The 12,665-nt window shown below is 31.0% G+C and overlaps 1 long non-coding RNA gene across 2 annotated transcripts in view; it reads left to right on the top strand.

The window, feature by feature from the left end:
* Positions 1-7,268: 7,268 nt before the first annotated feature.
* Positions 7,269-12,665, top strand: part of LOC149057629 (uncharacterized) — a 98,204-nt gene continuing 92,807 nt past the window's right edge. The window contains exons 1-3 of one of the 2 annotated variants that reach the window (XR_016190894.1): positions 7,269-7,553; positions 7,852-7,977; positions 12,570-12,643. This is a non-coding gene — a long non-coding RNA (uncharacterized LOC149057629). The remainder of the gene's footprint in view (positions 7,554-7,851; positions 7,978-12,569; positions 12,644-12,665) is intronic. The other variant, XR_016190893.1, reaches the window with a different exon arrangement.

Genomic DNA, 12,665 nt, shown 5'->3' with positions numbered 1-12,665 from the left:
TATTTCATAAAATGATAAAAAATGCTCATAAGTAGTGAAATATTATATTTTTAATAATATCGGGGCCCCTCGACATAAATACCGCTGGGGGACCCGGATGCGTTCGCGGCCTAGCGGCCATGGCCAGCTTGATACTGGTGATACTGGTGATATTATTATATTAATATTATGATCGATGATGAATTAGAAATTTGCGCATGCTCATAATGTATGAATTTTTAATACCTAGTTGGCGTATATACCTATAATATAGATGAACTTTCTTAAAGCCTAAAAGGTATACGCATAAATTCAAAAATAGGGATTCCGATATAATATGTGGGAATGGGACATTTCGGCGCTGCCATTTCGGCGCTGCCGTTTTGGCGCTGCCATATCGGCGATAGATATTTTCGGCGCTGCCGTTTTGGCGACGCCGATTCGGCGATAATGACAAAATATATATTATATAAGTAGACAAATAAAAAAATAAAAATGCACTATAAAATTGCATTTAAATTATATTTATTATAATAACAAAAAAATTGGAAAAAAAATTTATATTTTATTTTTACAGTATTGTTACTATAATATTTATTAGTTGTTTAGTTCTGGACGTACTAATTGGTTACTATTACTGCTAGCTATGATAAAATTGTTATCGAAGATAATTTGTACCTATGTATGTGTAATGTATATATGTACCAGGTATATATATTATTGTACCTATAGTGTAATAAAAATAATAATAACAGATACCTAGCCAATAGTAATGGCAATAATTTGAACGGAAAGGCCTAGCTATGATAAAATTGTTATTGATGATAATTTGTCATACCGTCTCATTCTAAATTATAAGTCCACGGAAAAAGTTAAAAAAATGTAGAGACACAGACAATCGTATTTATAAACTAGTTGATAGATACGATAAAAATGACATTCCAACATTTATCAGGGGAATATCAAATAATATAGCGTTGAAATAAAATGTTGACTATAATTGTATAATCACTATAATTGTTAAACTAAAATTGTCTAAAGACTAATTAGTAATTAGTAATTAATATTAATTGACTATATTATTTTTTTTCCTAATAATATTTTTTATGAGACCATAAATTAAACATAATTTTTTACTAAAAAAATTTGACTATTATATTATTGTTATTATGTTATTTTTTTTTCTAATATTTTTCATGAGACCATAAATTAAACATAATTTTGTACTAAAAAAATGTTCACTATAACGTGAATATTGTCATTATCGCCCAAATCGGCGTCGCCGAAACGGCAGCACCGAAAATATCTATCGCCGATACGACAGCGCCGAAACGGCAGCGCCGAAATGGCAGCGCCGAAAAGTCCTAGACCCATAATATGTCGTCTACCCGAGTGGCTGAGTATACCTACCCTCCAACACACCACTAAGGTATTACATCTTTAATCGTGGTACATGTGGACTAAGATAATATTATAATGGATTGGAAACAGAGATTTTAAATAACATTAAATCATATTAAATAATATTATTTAATATATCTGATTGGAAACGAATATGTAGCTTTTCAGTGGTCTCGAAAGTATGTACATAAGGCAATTGCGGAATGTCGCAATGTTCATCGTTTCAATGGTTAGCTAATTTATATTATTTGCTATAGATGTGAAATGACTGGAGTTGGAGTGGTGTACCTACTGGTGTCCGTGTCCTCGTCTCCTGAATAGGTGGTCGACGTCTTCGAGACAGACAATTAGTAGGGGAAGGCGGGGCAGTACCGTATGGTTAAGCTTCCATGGCTTATAAATCATGCAATTTTTAACGAAATTAAATTTTTTAAACTGGTATATATAGAAAAACTTATGGTCTATAACTTTTATTCGAAACTTTTTTCTATTTTTTTTTTAAATTTGTTTAATTTTCGTTTTACTTTTTTTTTGATAAAAATACGAATGTACCCCAGGTGCGTGGTAAATCCGTATGTACTCTAGGGCAAAATCGTATGAGGGTAATTGTTATACCAAAACACAGTTCATTATATTTATTGGTAAATTATTAATTGGTATTGGACTTTTATTTAATTAACTTGTAAAGTTTAACTAAAATTAGGCAGTAGGTTGTAAGTTATGTATGATTTCATTTTCATTAATTAAAAATGTACCTAAGCATTGTTTTCAATTCATCAAAATGTCAATAAATTAATAACACAACACAACATGCGATAAAACCTACTCCATTGGCAGTAGTACAACAAATACAACTTACCTAAGTACCTATATAGTTATTATACAGTATTATAGTGTATAACCATACTATTTTGCCCCCTACGATTTTGCCCCACAAGACCATTAAAAGTTATCGAGCTTCATATCAAACATTAAATTAATAAATGAATGTATTTATACTACAAATGTAAATTACTCTTAATTAGCTATTGAATAATAAATATGGCATACCTGATCAATTTTTTCGCATATCAAAATTCACTATTTGAAATTTTTATAATATTTTAGTAGGGGAACCTGGGGAAGAATGGGATACTTAATGCTTAACATCGATTTTCCAGTATTCTACTTAATGTAAGGCTCCCAATTCTCAATTAATAAATGTTTAATAGTATAAATATCAATTCACTTCGATGATCAAACAAATTACTCAAATATATTTTACTTTATTATTAATAATACAAAAAAAAAAATTTTGCCCCATTCTGCCCCTACCTTGGGGTAGAATGGTGTATACATTTTAACATTTTAATATATTATTTTTTTGAACAGAAATACTTATTTTTATTCATTTATTTTTTTTTTTTGAACAATATTTAGATGTATGAGTTGCTTCATTGTCGCTTTCAACTCCTGCACAAGAGTTGTGGGACCACTTCCTACATTCTAGACAACTAATCCATCCTTCATTGGACTTTGAATATAGTTTTTTACAATACAGACACTTGGCGTCCGGATCATCTTCATTTGAAGTTGAATCTTCTTTCTCTCTTTGAACTTTTCTTTTCTTTTTTAATGCAGTTTTAAATAATTGTCTCTTCGTTAACTTGTTTTTTTCTCTGATTTTCTTTTCTTTTTCTTCTTTATTTTTATTTTTTGCTGTTTCCAAAGATATTTGCAAGTCGTTCTTATAAGGGGATTCTGTTAAAATAGCTGTTTTACCTCTCTTTCGTGAATTTCTTTTTTCTGTTTGTTTCACTTTAGAAATAGGTAGAATATTTTCAGGCGATTCAATCGGAAATGTACTTTGTTGACTATGAAGCAAAGGTAAACACTGCGGCTCATTCAAAACAACTGTAGCTTGGTCGGTCGTTTCCGAGTTCAAATGTTGATTATTTACGTTTTCATTTACTCCAGCATCTTTTTCAGTCGACGAAGTAGTAGGTACAATGTCAGTTACAATCGATGGCAAAAAATCTTCATCACTAAAAATATTATTGTTTGGAGGCCATATTCCAGTTGCTTCAAAACCTTTAATTGCTGTTTTCGTGGTTGCAGCATGTATGAAAGCTGCACCAAATAATGATGAAATATTTCCTAAAGTAACTATTTTTCCCGGATTGCAACGGAGCCATTTTCTAACTTCATCTTCATAGTATGTGCTTAATGGTTTCATGAATGATACGTCAAATGGTTGTAATCTATGAGAACAATGGGGAGGAAAGCATAATAAAACCACTCCATTTTCTCTAGCTGCATTAATGACGGGAAGATTTTTAGTATGTGAAGAATGACCATCAAAAAGTAATAGAACTGGATCTTCTTTTGTTGCCCTTGAAAATGCAATAAATTTCATTAACCATTTTAAAAAAAGCTCAGAAGTAATCCATCCTGTTTCATGACATTCAACCCACGATTCAGATGGTAGTCCCGTTGAAAAATGTGGTTGATTTCTTCTTCTTGGGAAAATTAACATTGGAGGGACATACGCGCCACTAGCTGAAAAGCATATTACTGCAGTAACCGTTTCTCCACGTTCAGCAGATGTTAAAATGCCAACCTGTCGTTTCCCTTTAGTAGCTAATACTTTTGACTGTCCTTTTGGATTTACTGTGATACCAGTTTCATCGCAATTGTATATTATTCTATTCGCATTCAGCTTATATTTATCAATGCAACCAGTTAATAAATTGAAGAACTGAGTATAAGCTACTTTATTAAAACCCATAGCGCGAGCACCAGATGGCTTCAGGTTTTCTTAAGCTCAAATCTGGGTGTCTTAATAAAAAACTATTCATCCAATCCTGACCAGCCATTCTATCAGCCTGATTAAAACGGTGAAAGCAACCATTTATTTCGGCAAGCTGGAAAGCCAATTTACGAAAATCTAACATCGTTAAACCAAAAAGTCTTTTTGCCATAGACTTCAAATAATCAACTAATTCTAGTTCCTGCTGTTCATTAAAAACACATTTATATTTACCGCTAGTTTTATCAATTACAAAATCGGGATTTTCTTTTTTCTTTTTTACATACCGCTCCAATGATTTTTTTGAAACCCATTTGTTTTTTAAGTACAGCTGAAATCGCTTTATCCATACTTTCGGTTGACCATGTTTGCCTCTCCGTCTTTCGAACGTAATAATTACGTACCATTTTACTAAATAAAGACAAAAACAAATTATGAATACAGCAATTATTGCTATAAATAATTTAAAACCGTAAAAAAAAAAATAATGTGGTGGAATGGGATATTACATAATGTATACCTCATTCTGCACCGTTTCATTGTGCCCCGATATGCTATTTATATCTTAACTACGGATATTTTCCCAAAAATGCGATTATTTTACGTAAACAAGAATAACAATCTAACATTAGTGTGTTGTGCGGTATGTTAAATATAAAATAAATGTAAAAATATAAAACGTATTTATTTTAAAAACGTGATATTAAAACACGTGTACTATCATATTCAATAAATAAACAAACAAAACGTTTTAAATCGTTGTATTCAGTTTACTTCTATGATAAAAATTATTGATAATATTCCGATAATACGATTTTGCCCAGCATACGATAATACCATAGAGTAATACTCTATGGGTAATACCCCGTCTTCCCCTACTTATTGTTTGTTTTTTTTATCATCCCTACGGTAGGTATAATATAACATACAAGGGGAATTCATCAGTATGTATAAAAACAATAAACATATTTGAAGGGAGGGAGAGAAAATCAATAAAAATTGGGCAAATCGACTATAGAATATGAGTTTGATTAGGCGCATAACTCACTTAAAACTGAATTTTCGTAAAAATACTTCCAACAAAACAGAGATAACGTTTTTACTATAAAGTTTCATAATATAGGTTTATTCATTGTAATTTTTAAACTAACGGAGTAAAACGTGAACTGCTCAGCGTAAATTTACTATGTTACGCGTTTGTAAGACTGAGACAACAAATACGGGTGTTGCGCTCTCTTAACATTAGCTTGAATTGTTATTTGAACATTAATAGTATAATAAAAGAAAATGGAAAATGTTTCTCTCTTTTTCTTTTTATACATTTTTGGTATCGTTGATAAGGAATATAGGTTTGGATTATCCGAAAGATCTTTGGAAGGAGAATGGTGTTTCAATTACCTTACTAAAAGAACTTTAAATTCCAAATTAAGTTTGGTATATTTCTATAGGCCTTCGTTCCGCTTTTTTTTATAAGTCAATTTTTTTGTGGATGTGAACGTGATGGCTGTGTTGTCTTCGCAGTTGTGGATCTTTTCCAATCTATTCACTCATGAGTCATGGATGTAGTACAACAGAAGACAGCTGAAGTTTTATCGAGTACGAGGAATCACCTGACATTTGTTACAAATTGTACGCTTAAAAATTAATTTAAAATGTAACAATTGTGCGATCGTTCTGAAACTTGCACTATTAGATTACACATGTTCCTGGTTACCATCCCTGTTAATTTCATGTATGAGGATAAAAAACCCTTTCATTAAACAAAATATGGAAGACTATCCAATCCAATAAAGTTAAAACTTTGAACTGAACCCGTAGCGATAATAATCTCATATTCTCATAAATTAATAACACAGGTAACAACGATAATATCTGATTATATATTTAACATAGACATACAGTGGGAGCATAGCCCATTTAGTTGTGTATAATACACACACGCAGTGAAACCTCTAAATACCGGACACTCTTAATTGCTATAATTTTACCCGTTATCTAGAGGTGTCCGCTATTCAGAGGAGGGGGGGGGGGTAAATTCTCGAAAATAACTCGGAGAAATTATTAATTACATATTTACAACATTTATTTATATAACATCATTGATATTTCTATATTTCTAATATTTTTATGGAATTATTTAATATTGTACATATGTATAATATAGATAGATAATATAGATATTTATTCAGACATTCCACGATTATTCAATATTTATGATAAACATTTTCAAAACGTTAAAACGAAATTGCCAAAAAGTGTCCGTTATTTAGGGGTAGAATACGATTGCGCGCATTACTATTGCGCGCGTACCCTTTTGGTTTACGATTCCGCGTGTTAAATACGATTACACAATCGTGCAATATTGCCAAATTTAATAACTCAATGATACAAATTCTAAGATAATTATAGTCGTATTTATCTGATTATCTCATATTTTATCGTAATTTTGAATTCCCACCATATACTCATATGTATGTTGTTGAGTTACCTACTAATATCTGCTGTAATAATATCATTCATCATCATGGAACCAGTAAACGAAGTACGTGTGATTTTGTCCGAAAGAAAAAAAAAACGTTACTCGTGGTAAAAGAATTTAAATATCGTTTAATTAATAAACGAAAAGATAATTTGATGAAATGGAGATGCACCAGAAAAATGTGTTCAGCTACTATACTAACAAAATCGAATTACACATTTATATGCATTTTATGATTTATTCGTTTATTTTATTCTTAATTGAATTGAATCTGTATGAAATTTGACTAAATTATTATTAAAAACTCTTAGATCAAGCAAAATTAAATTACCTTCAATTTTTTTTTTATACTACCACTAAATTTAATTATGCCTAGTTTGGCAACATTGCATGAAGTTTTACGAGCAATCGTACATATTATCTTACCCAAAATGTATGTTCTATTCATAGGCGTGCGCACGAGGGGGGCAGGGTGGGCAGCTGCCCCTCCTGCGGGCTAAATTTTATCTCCCAAATATAGTTTAAAAAAAAAACATTATAATTTAATTTTATATTACAATGAATACATTTTAAGCATTTATGGTGCACGATAATTTTGTGTTGTCAAAAGTCCAACTTTGTTAAAACCACAAGCGATACCGCGTTGATAATGTGTGTTAATAGATACGCGGTAATCACGGTCATGTTTATACCGTGGTGGTCAAGGTTTATAGATAATATTATCTATAAACCTTGCCGAAATCACGCCAATATATTCTATTATCAATTTTAATGTTCATTTGTTTTTAATTACGATAACGTGACTTTTTGATAGTATTAATCCAAGACCGTTGTATTAATATTTGATGTTTGATGAATTGGTGTTTGTCAAATTGTGAAACATGGACATTAGAAAATTTTTAGTTAGTAAGTATATAAATTATTTATTATTATTGAATGGCTTTTATGTCAGCTAATAGTAATTAGTAACATTGTAAAATATACATAGGTAATGCTATAATATGGTATATTATAAATACCTACTTAATACAAATTATATTATATAATAATATAGTTTTGTAAATTATTAAGTTTTAATTTGTTACAAGAACACTCATTAGTTTTTTATGTAAGTTCTGGATAGGTACAATAGGTACATACAATTTTACATTAGCCATTACTCATTAGATCCTTACTAAATTACATTTATTTATGCTTGTATCAGACAAAGCTGTTCCAAATCCAGATGATCTACCAGTTCCATTACATGAGGACAATATATCAAAACATTCAGAATACCCAATGCCTGAGGGAATTTCATCACTGATGAAAAATTCCAATGATTCATTAGGTATTTGTTTTATATTTTAAAATTGTGTGGTTATTTAAATAAATGTGTTGTGTTAACTGATTGGGTTTAATTTTTTATGTTATTTATTTTATTACATTATAAGCAATGTGTCTTACTAATATATAATATAGAAATGTTCACTATATACTTTTTGATTAAACATTCCTAAAAACTTAGGTAAGTATAGAATTTTATAAATATTTCAAATATGTAAGTAAAGTTAATGGACAATGGTGCTTGTAATAGAACTTCTATTGTCCCATTAAAACGTGCGCAATCGTATTATGAAAAAGGTAAAATGTGCGCAATCGAGTATTTTACCGTTATTTAGAGTGTCCAGTATTTAGGGGTTTTCTTGTATAAAAGTATTGAAAAAATCCCCGTTCCTGAAAAATGTCCGCTACTTGGAAGTTTCCGCTATTTAGATGTGTCCTTTTATTTAAAGAAAAAACAGTCCGCGGCAACTGTGGCCATTGGACGCAATATTACTTTATACTATTATATTATACACATTACATGTCGGTATTGACAAAATTGTCAAAATTCAATACTTTAATAGATCATAATATGACAAAATATTACATTATAGTGCATCCTACATAATGTGAGCAAAAACAAAAAAGGCAATGGGAGGGGATCTGACCCCCATGTCCCCCTTGCGTATACCATTGACCTACTATAGCTAGTTTTTTAGAGCTAAAGTTTTGATAATTTTGATTTATAAATTGATTAAATATAATGAGCTAGATATATAATTAAACATAATATGTTAAGACAATTTATGATAATATTTATAATATCCTCGCCAGTCGCCACATTTAATGCAGCACGATGGGTGATGGCAGTAATTTTTTGTGTGACCATAGTGTTATCTCTTATATAGTTATATATATATAGTCTTGACAGTTGAAACATCGTGGTGGGTCGTATGTTGCTTTGTTTAGTTTTTCAACTTCTACTTTTGTGTTTAGTAATGAAGTGATTTTGAAGATAGGTTTGTTATTTTTGTTGATGTTGAGGTCAACGAAAAATATTGGGAGGTACGATTATTTTTTTTTACTCTGTGGATTTACCTCACAATGAGTCCTTCTTCCGACAGGGCGGTAGAAATGTCAGTGTTAAATCGCAAATACTATTCGTTTGGTTTTTGTCATATAATTTATATTTTATTATATATGTATATTATATTATTATTATTGTACGCGCAGCGATGAGCTTATCGGTCACCTTTTTGTATTTTTTTTTTTAGCCGCGTTTATAACCATAGAATACAGATTATAACTTCATATAACGCACACCGCGCTAAAGCGAACGACTCTGAAATTTCTATTATTTAATATAAAAATAGTCATTATTTAAAAAGTGCGTTAGTTCATTTATTCGTAAATACAGTCCACATCAATCCGAAACAGTCAGCATGGAGCGTTGAATGATGGAGATTTCTGATAACTATTTTAAATTGACGCTGACAGTGAGGATGAAAAGTATAGAAACTGGCGTTAGTTTCCATCAAATAGGTTGCCAATACGTTGAAATTATCGCGACTATTCAGACGAACAATAAGTTATGAGGGAGTGGACTTTCATGTAAGCTCGTTGTGGCCGACGGTCATAATTAATACATCCTTAAATGCGAAGAAGTTATTGATGTTTCTGATGTAGAGAGGCGGAGCTGCAATGAACTCAACCCGGTCAGAGTGGGAGGGTGAAACAACTGTGTCATCACGAAAGGACGAGGCCATATCAAATACAGAGTCATGACTATAGTGTCATTTAGGGCAAGAGCACCGAAACGGTTAGGAGTTATGAATGTTATGGACTTTTTTCCCTCGTGACGAGGAGAATTTGAAGTGGATATACTGGATAATATTCGTTTTTATGTCGTAGGCGTACGAGGCAAATTTTTACCGGAACGAACCATAATAATATTATGATATACGTTGAAAACATAGAGTATTACAGTGAAACCTTCTTTAACGGACACCTCTCAATAGCGGACATCTCCAAATAACGGACGGCATTTTGGGAACGGTGAAATGTGTACTCACTATATTTCCCCTCTTAATAGCGGAGACCTCCAAATAGCGGAAGACGTTTATGCGACCGAGAGTGTCCGGTATTTAGATGTTTCACTGTATATAATTCTTATAATTAATCTATGGTTGAAAAAGATAATGCAATTACATCATTAAGTACAAATAATGGAGCGAACTTAAACGCGTGTGTTCATGATGCATGTTATTGTTGAATTGAATGACTTATATTAATACTTTATAAAATATTGTATAATACCTATATTATTATGAATGACTGAGTGAGTCTGGTAGATAATGAATCTGATTTGATTAATAACAATATAATTAATATGGTGTAAAATATTTAAATATCCTAGACTGACAATTAATCGTCTCCGCTCAGAATAGTAAAGTTGTTCGTATTCAATGATAATATTATATGATTGAATATTTGAATTAAAATTTAATAGTTATACCACCCGGCATCCATTACAGTCCGTACTCGTAACTTATACCAGTGGCGCCGAAGTCCTAAAAGTCTAGTAGGGCGAAAAATATTTCAAGAGGCCCAACATCTTAATATCGGAAAAAATGGCATAACGTGGAGAGGAAAATGGTCAATATGAAGCGGCCCTATCTTAAATTTTCAAAATATGCTGAGCCATGGCCGACCTTAACAATTTAACATAGGGTTCGGCGTCACTGACTTATACTGTGCAGCAGAGCAGTGGCGTACGCAGGATTTTACGTTGGGGGGGGGCTTGAAAATGGATTTACCTAGTGATATCCTTGAATTAGAAACACCCTTTTAGGTATGTAAATATTTTTTTTACCTCTGATTTATTAGATCATATATGTTGTGAAACATAAATATGGTGTACAGAACAACTCTAATACCTCCTTAAAAATTAATAATGAAGATTTACAAAAATATAAGTATAAATAAGTATTCTTATAATTATGAATTTGGTAATACATCTAATATTAGAAATTATTAGTCTCCGGTATAAGGTTATGATTTAATAAAAACTACAATGACTGTAAATAGTGTAAATATATTTTAAACTTATTAGACTGGACTAAATGTATTTTATTGCCCATTTTGTTGTTTAAACATTTTTATTTAGTCCAATCTAATAACTGTAATCGCTTAGGTGACTTTTTGAAAATTGTTGTAGAACTTTCAAAATTACATAGATAACTGATAAGTATAATAACGAAAGTCGAAAAATTATCGGAAATCGGAATGTTGGCTATTTTTATAGATTGACGTTGTTCGGATTGTTGGTAACATAGTACGTTCGGTTGTAATCATAGATTATAGATATCTACATATCTATGGATTGTGGTCGTCATCACAATTAAAGATAATATTAATTATAGTAATAATATACACACTTAGATATGTAGTATATTAAATTGTCGGTAGATTTAAAAATAAAAATAATAATAATACAATAATACGGGCAATGGAGGGGGGAGCTTCAGCCCGTTAGCCCCCCCCTCCCCCTTGCGTGCGCACCTTCAGCAGAGTGACATTAATTTACCCGCTTTTTTCTTTATATTATACCACCATAGTAACTCGAAATAAATTAAATAGGTACCTATTGGAATTAATATTCACTACCTAAGGCGATTGATTTTTCCCTGCCTTTTATTTTGTAAGCATTTTTATGCTTTCCCTCTCATTTATAATTATTTATCTAATTACCTGCTATGATCAGTGGCGAGGCGAGCTATTTTAACACAAGGAGCAAAGATTTTAGTCTAGGTGTCCACCCACTCAATATTTATTGTATCAAATACACAAAAAAATCAGATTATCTTGATGCTTATTTATAGTATAGTAGGATGAATTTACATCACTACTTCTAGTATAATATGATCAATTGTAATACCCAGTACCCACCCGCCCAAAATTTGGAGGAGCGGCTGCTCCTCTAGACCCCTTTCACCACACCACTGGCTATGATTATGATTTAATTGTATTTATTTATTCTGTTCATTATTTGAAAGACTGTCTCAGTCTCTATAACTACCAATACAACACGAATTTATAATTAATTATATTTTTTGCTTCTAAAAATGCATTTGCTTGTGGACACTAACCGTTTAATTTTTTGAATATCGTGTTATAGTTATATATTATGTACAATTGTATCACATAAGTATCATACGATTTGTATAGAAAATTGGGAAAAAAGAAGCATTTCTATTTTTTGTGTTAAAAGACTACTGTGACTTTACTACGAAATTTTGCAATGTTACGCACTTTTGTCAGACATTATTACATCACATGTGGGAGAGACGTCCTCCCTTGCTATTATTTACCAGTCTATTATCCTTTTGTTAATATAGCTTTCTCGCAGTGGGTATTATAATAATAGTAGAATTTTATTATGTTATTATTACTTAGTTATCTGCTGTTATTCTATTTATTAGTTAATTATTTTTAACATGCGTGTAATATGCATGCTATAATAAGTTGATTTCATATAAAGTTTAAAATATATATTGTATACGAATAATATTTATTACTTAATATTCTTTTATTTTACATAATATTATTATTTTGCAGAAATCATACACGTGGGATGCATATAAGAACATTTATGCTAGGAATCGTATTTGTCTGGAAAAATATTTTATAGGGTAAGTATATTTTATCTAAAAT

This window comes from Diuraphis noxia, unplaced genomic scaffold (assembly GCF_037042655.1).
Source record: "Diuraphis noxia isolate RWA-SAM2 unplaced genomic scaffold, SU_Dnox_SAM2 contig0003, whole genome shotgun sequence".
NCBI classification, from domain to species: domain Eukaryota; kingdom Metazoa; phylum Arthropoda; class Insecta; order Hemiptera; family Aphididae; genus Diuraphis; species Diuraphis noxia.
This window is presented reverse-complemented; position numbering and strand designations above follow the sequence as displayed.